Genomic DNA, 7,337 nt, shown 5'->3' with positions numbered 1-7,337 from the left:
TCAATAGGGAGCCAGGTTGTTTGCCTTTCTCCTGGGATCTACTTTTCACAGCAATTATCTGAGCTCCTCCTTGCATTTTTTCCCCCAAAAAACTTTTAGCTGGAGTAATATAGGATTTTGCTTTAGAGAGTACCCCAGTTCGAGCTGAAGTTTGTGTTTAAACTTCAGTACATGCTGAGACCTTTACCTGAACAAGAGGAAAAAAAAAAAAAAAAGTCGGTTGGATATAGTGAGCACCTCTGCACTGGCTTTTGGATGAGGAGATACTGTTGGCCCTAATCAAGGAGATTAAACAGATTAAACACTACGCCAGTAAAAAAAAAAAAAAAAAAAAAAAAAAAAAAAAGAAGAAAAATGAGAGGAAAGCATCTTTTCAGAAAGACAGAAAAGTCAAAATAAAAGAAAAAAACTTTGTGCCATGAAGAGCAAAAAATTACAATATCCACATCTGTGGTATTTCAGGGAATTCAATCAGATGTGAGCTGTTCCTCTCTCCTACAGAGAAACTGCTGAATCTGGTATTCCTTGGATGAAACACAGACATAATCCTTGTGATATTTACATATCAGAAGAGAATTATTTTTTCTCTTTGCTGGCACATATTGCCACGGAAGGAATGACAATATTTACAGTAACTCTAGTGCCACCTTAATTTGCTGCTGCCATTTGATTTCCCAGCGTCAACCGACCACTTCAGGTCAGCAGCGTCACTTTCTGCCAACATTATAAAATGGAAGTGTCCAGGATATTAAATGTGCTTGCATTTACATGTGAGAGGAAGGGGAAAAGTGATACAAGCATTTCCTGCACTGTAGAAACACCAGAGCTGCGACTGGCTCGCTGACAAGGTTCTGCTCCACAAATGTCTTTAGTCCTGACCCTTAGTGACACGAAATACCCATTTTCTATTTAAGAGGTCGCAAATATAAGAGAGAAAAGAAGTGATTGGTGAAGGAAACTCAAATATCTCTGCTGATCTGGTGGAATCAGTGCAGCTGCAGCTTCAAATTCCCAAAGTCAGGGAGCAATACTGTGGGATACACTCCAGCCATACCAGGGAAGCCCTCGGCAAAATGGAAGTGCACGGTTAAGATTATCTGGAAAACTGTTGAGCTTTTTGCCCACTTTAGGCTTGATCAAAAGAGCTTTGCTGAACAGGCCTAAGGATGTAATGACTGTCTTGAGCATTTTATTTACAGAACTTTGATCCAAGAACATCCTGGAGGAAATACCTTTAAGTGGGAATGAGGAATTGTTTTCCATTTCCCCGGTGCCTGTGGAAACAGCGCGTTGTCCCAGGTATCCTCACCGCTCTGTCTTTCTTGATGAGCTAACTGGGGTAAAATTTGTTAAGGCCCCCAGGAGAAATTAATTCCGCATATCAGCCCGAGAATTTAACTTTGCACAGCTAAGTGATTTGGAAAGTTGCAGACTGCCTTCTCTGCCAGCAGGCGGGTGGAGGCAGGACCTCCAACAAAGTCATGGCAAAAGGAGGAGGGTCACCTTCTCCATTTGCAGGGCTGGATCAGGGAGAGGACGATTTACTCTCCCTGTCCTAAACTCCTATCAAAATGAACAATCCTGTTCCTCACAAAGGACTGCTGCACACTTAACTGGAATGGCAAATACGGTCACTGGCGCAGCTGAAGACATAAGGTTTGTAATATGATTGAGCTAATTGCATCCAGAGGGAAAGAAACAGAAAGAAGCTATAAAAAGGTATCCAATATTTGAAATATTGGATATTCCAAACCTCCTCCAACCCCCCAACTAATTATGTTTGCAGAACTTTAAACGTCAGGTGGAACATAAATCATTAACTATTTTCCTTGCCATCGTGTGCATATTTTTTTGTCTTTTGTTAAATCTTTTCTCCGCCACTGGTTCATGCTAATGGCTCCAGGAGTAAAATACACTGCAGACAAGTGGGCAAAATGAGTGTGCATTCTGACTAATCAGTTTCAATTAGCAACCAACTATTGATGCTTCATTCAACCTTGCAATTTTCTAATCTTGAGTCACCGGGTAAGCGCAAAGTTGCATTAACTCCTCTTTCGTAATAGCAGGGCCAGTAGCTGGTTAAAGTCACAGGAAAGATTCCCATTAACTTCAGTGGTCTGTGAATCAAGCTCTTGATATATATAGAAGGCCCCTGAAAGCAGAGTTTTGTTTTTTAATGTATTGTCTCATGTGTTGAATAGCGTGGCTTGCTGCCCAGTGTTATGGCAGCTCACAATGACTATTCTTCCCACCCATTCTCCTTCTCCTCCTTCCATTAATCAGCGATGGGTCAAATTCAAATGTTTTGGAAGTTCTGTCTGGTTTTGATGTGACGGTACATAAAAATATCTACAAAGGGGTTATTAGGGTGCTTGGTGTGGCTGCATTTGTCCTGGGGAAACCTCCCCCTCCTCTCTGAGGGCAGCAGCACATTTTGTGGGAAGGTTGGCAGCTCTACAAGGTCTTCTTTGAGGCGGGCTCCACTCCCTCTGCCCCAGTGGTACATCCATCATTTTTGGTTTTCCTTTCCAAAATGCTTTTCACAAAAGTCACTTCCTTGTTTCACATTACTCCATGCTTTGTGAATTCAGGCTGAGACATGCTGTGAACCAGATCCGTATCTGGTGTAAATCAGCATCGTCCCGCTGCTCTCAGTGGAGCTGCAAAATCCTGTACCCATGGAGCATCTTGCCCATGGACTTTCTGCTCAGAGGGGCAGTTTTGGTGCAGTGAAAAAGGGCTCATGTGTTTTGGGGAGAGATGTTGGCAGGAACACCCAATTGCAAATCTCACCTAAACCATGAGGTGTTGAGCTTCACAGATTTTTGTCAACTCTGTTCTGTCTAATGAGATGATTTTTCTCTCTGACAATCCTCATGTTGTCCATTTCTGGGTACTAGAAATCAGTGCAGAGTAAAAAAAGAAAAAAAAAAAGGACACCAGGCTGATAAGAGCTCAATTAGTGTCATTAAAATAACCCTGTATAAAAGGATCTCTTGCACTCCTATTTCCTTATATAACTCACTATCCCCAAGCACCTTCTTAAAATGTTCCTCAAAGTTTATCCAAGGATGCATTTTGGTTAGGTTTACAGTATTTGCCGCTTGCTGGCCAAAAAGTGACAGAAAGGATTTCAGTGTGCTGCTCTTACCATGGTGACACTGCCTTTAATTTAGAGTAAGTGATTATACATGTTTGACTGTCAAATCACTGCATGCAGCTTTTGTGGTCGGGGGCTTGTTTTATCAAAGAATTCTGCTGAACCTCTTCCAAACCAGAACTCCCATGTGTATAATTATATTGTATTTTCATTATATAAACTTTATTTTTAAGACTGAAAACATATGAAATGATTATGGGAATGCGCGTTCTACACGACACCGCCACGTACTTGTGGGAAGAGAGGCTTGTAACACAAACCAAATGTTGCCATTAACATACAGGTACAAGACACATCCCTGTGACTTGGATGGGATAGAGAAAATAGGGGTAATTGAACTTCAGATTGAAAGGAAACCCTTATTTCACATAAAACAGCACCTGATGCTCTCTGGAAGTAGATCTTAGGGATTCATAGCCTGCAGCTGAACAGCAAACTTAGGTTCTTTCAAAATATCTTCCAAACTGATCCTTCAAAAAATTACATTCCTTCATTAATGTGTTTGATTGGTGCATACACCCTTCTGTTAGAGACCAGTTTTGTTCTGGGACAGCTACTTTGGTGTCTTGCCCAAAAACTGTACATTTGGAGTTATGTCCTTAGTGTGATTTCATTGTCTTATGTCACAACCCAGTGAGGACCTAATTTCAGTTTGAACAGGTGCCACAGAGACCTTTCAAGAGACCTCCAACAGAATATTGTTTAAGGCAGGAATCAAAATTATATCCAGCAGCAATGTCTGGCTAGCAGGAATAAACTGGGTAAGTGCCATCACCTTCATGCCTGCAGCCCATATTAACTCATGTGGATTCATAGATTTTATTTTGTTTTATTTTATTTACAAGGCTGTGACGCTTTGTCCTCCTGTCATAGGAATTGAGTCACCACGTAGACTGAGCAATATACCAACACCATACTAAGCATGTCCACATGATTCAGCACTTGAATTTCCACTCTCCTGCACCTTTATCCCATTGCCCTAAATAATAAACCGTCCTCTCTTTCAAATACTTTCGGTAGTTTCTTTCTGTCTGCCTCAGTAATTCTTGCTTGACTAATGGTGGTCCTTTAAAAAACAATCCCCCAAAGAAATCAAGACTCTGAAGGGTTTGTCATGAAAGAAAACCACTTCTTTTGTATATATATATATATAATGTTTATGGACATATATGCACACAGGGAGCAAGGGAGATGCACTGAGAGCAAACCAAAGCACACATCTGTCATCAGAGCAATCTGTGAGTCACCTAAGACAAATTCTAACTCTTTCAAGGCAATCCTACACAATAGATCAATAAACAATATCTTCAGTCCCTGGCTGGGAATTTAGACCCAGTCATTTACAAGCCAAAAAAATAGGTCAAAGAATAACGGTGATAACTTGCCTTATCATCAGGCAGGGTGCGTGACAAGCTTGCTCACATGGCCTCTGATTTTTCTGTCAGGGTGACAGCCCGGAAGTCATTGATGTCACAGCACAGCAAACCTGAGTGGAAAATCAGAGACAGGTTTAAAAACAAACAAACAAACAAACAAACAAACAAACAAACAACAACAACAAAAAAACCAACAAAAAAACCCCCTTTCATGATTAAGAATGATTTATAAGGTAAGATATAACAAACTTTTAAAAGGGTGGCAAAAAATGCAGAATAATACCTGAGCTGACTGAACACAGGGCTTCTTCACCACCACAGAAGTCACCTGAAGAGAGTTTTGCAGCTTCGTGTGGCAAATTCCTGCACAGCATTCCCAAAGCCCCCAGCCCGAGCCACTTTGAGCTCATCTGCTCTTGGGCAGAGAGAGCTGGGCAGCTGGTGAACCACCGCCGAGCAGTAATGCATGTTCTCATAATCTTCGCTTTGAGGAATGTCCATTCAGCATCCCAGCTATTGACCAGCTGATAAGGGCGCAGATGGAATGCGGTTTCCACTTTTGGAAGCGTGCTGGGGTGAATTTGTTCCTGAAGTGTGTTTATGTCTCAGGGACTCTGCATGCAGGCTATCTCCTCCGTGGCATGTTAAACTCTGCTCCCCAAAGACAAGAGTGCAAGAGGCAGTGTGGAGGGGGAGGAGAAGAATCCCAAACGATGGAAAAGCTGCAAAATACACTTCCCTTGGAACACCGAGACTGGAATTTCAGGATTTGAAGAGCCTTTCTCATTTAAAGGAAATAAACTCCAATAAACTTACCACAAGTGATTAAGTGTTGGGGGGTGGGTCTGGAGCTGTGAAACAAGACACCGTGCTTTCAGGTATCTCCACAATAAACTTCATTTGACAGAACATCATGTGTTCAAACACTGAAACCTCTCAAAATGTTTGCAGGTGGTTTTTGCAATTTTCAAAGCTCTCCTAATTTTACACCGTCTCCTTTCCCTCTTTCCGTACCTCCGTGAGAAAGCTGACATGTGCTGTCAACTTAAAATCTTAAAATCTGTCTTTCCCAGCCCTGAGCAATCATTTTTTGGTGCAAGGGAAGGGTTTGCCAGCGTTCAGTGGCATGGCATCGAGGCTTGGCTCCCACTGTGTGCATATTTCCACTGAAGGCAATCAGTTCACATCAGGAATCCTGCAGACCCAGCACTGCAGTTTCTTATCATTTCTACAGAGGTTAGAGCTAGAAATTTAGACACTGTCTTGAAGAAGACACAGAATTATCCCTGGATGAGCTCCCAAACTCACGTAAATAGCTTTCCCACCCCCAAAGCAATTCCCAAACTACCTTCCCCCCCTCCTCACATTCCTGCATCCCTCCGCACTTCCCGATCTTGGCAGGGACGTGTCAGAAATAGCCAGCACAACGGTGTTTCCACTCTGAGAGAGGAAACGCTGGGTGGGAGGAGTTATGGAAGGAACAGGGGAAGCGGAGCTGTTCCCATCCCATCCCATCCCATCCCATCCCATCCCATCCCATCCCATCCCATCCCATACCATCCCATCCCAGGCTGCGCTTCTGCAGCGAGTGGATTTGTGGCTCTGGAGCCCGCGGAGCCCCGCGGCACAGGGCCGGCAGGGAATGTGCCGGGCCCGGAGCGTGTGTGGCTCCCGGCATCACCCGGCACAGCTGAGGCTGACAGGCGGCTCCAAAATGTTGAACAAACTGAATGAATCGAGGTCAGGCCGGAGTCAGCGCCCCTCCTTCCCTCCCTCCCTCCCCGACTCACTGAGACATGAAAGGTGCTGGACGGCTCCGCGGCCGGGGCTGCTCCGTCACACGCTCTGTCAGCAATCCAAGATTTTCGTTCGGAACTTTTCCAGCGGAGCGCTCGGCCGGGGCTCTGGGAATGCGATGTCCAAGGCAGCCCCGTGCGTGCCCCGGGATTGCTTTCGTGCGTCTCCACCTGCTGGCTGGCATTCCGCGGAGCGCAGCCGCCCGCCGGGATGATAGCGGATCCCGGCGAGGAGCGGGCTGGCGTGGGAAATGGGGCTGGGTTCCGCGGGGAGAGGAGCGGGCCGGCGCGGCGAGGGAGAGGGTTGTCTTGGTTTTTGATAGCGAGCGACATCCCGCAGCGCAGCTGACAGGGAGAAGGGCACCGGGACCTTCCGCGTCAAGCTTTTGAACTTGCGGAGCCTCACTTGAGAAGATAAGCAGTAAGAAAGACTTTTTTTTTTTTTTTTTTTTTTTTTTTGGGAGGAGAAGGAATTCACAAAGTGTGGAACCGTCAGCGCTTTATTTCCCCGCCGAAACCAGATGTTGAGAATGTTAACGTGCTCTCATTGACACATTGAAGGAGGGAAATTGTTTATTAATATCTGGAAGCATGAGCATCGTGGGGCCCACAACTTAGTTGCTGTGTGGTTAGGAAGGCAGTTACTTAGCAAATGCAGGCAGGCAGCTGTTTCAAATGGAAAGGAATAGAAATGATTAATGACTTGTGTGCTTTAAAGAAATGAACCCACAGGATTTCTTTCTTCTGCTGCGCTGTCCCACTTGGCCATTTCTGTCATGCGCCCTGGGACTTTCTTTGGAAGTTTTCAATGGTGTGTCGTGAGCTGCTCTTTAGAAACTTACTGGACCAGATCTGGAGCCAGACAGATGCCAGCTGTGGATGTGACCCATTTGTACATACATTTACAGACTCCGAGCACAGACTATCAACACTCGGTATCCCACGAACTTTGTCCTGCAGCAGCAGTAGTGTCCTGCTTCCAGACACTGCAGTGATGCCCACGGC

The 7,337-nt window shown here is 44.7% G+C and overlaps 1 long non-coding RNA gene across 2 annotated transcripts; it reads right to left on the bottom strand.

Moving 5' to 3' along the window:
• Positions 1-4,544: 4,544 nt before the first annotated feature.
• On the bottom strand, positions 4,545-6,548 carry LOC120754661 (uncharacterized). 2 transcript variants are annotated; one of them, XR_005701514.1, is made up of 3 exons: positions 6,327-6,548; positions 4,820-5,387; positions 4,545-4,646 (listed from the first exon to the last, which is right to left on the bottom strand). It is a non-coding gene; the product is annotated as an uncharacterized LOC120754661 (long non-coding RNA). The 2 variants fall into 2 exon arrangements; XR_005701515.1 differs by lacking the exon at positions 6,327-6,548 and adding an exon at positions 6,094-6,288.
• Between the last annotated feature and the right edge of the window lie 789 nt (positions 6,549-7,337).

Source organism: Hirundo rustica, chromosome 6 (assembly GCF_015227805.2).
Source record: "Hirundo rustica isolate bHirRus1 chromosome 6, bHirRus1.pri.v3, whole genome shotgun sequence".
Taxonomy (NCBI): Eukaryota; Metazoa; Chordata; class Aves; order Passeriformes; family Hirundinidae; genus Hirundo; species Hirundo rustica.
This window is presented reverse-complemented; position numbering and strand designations above follow the sequence as displayed.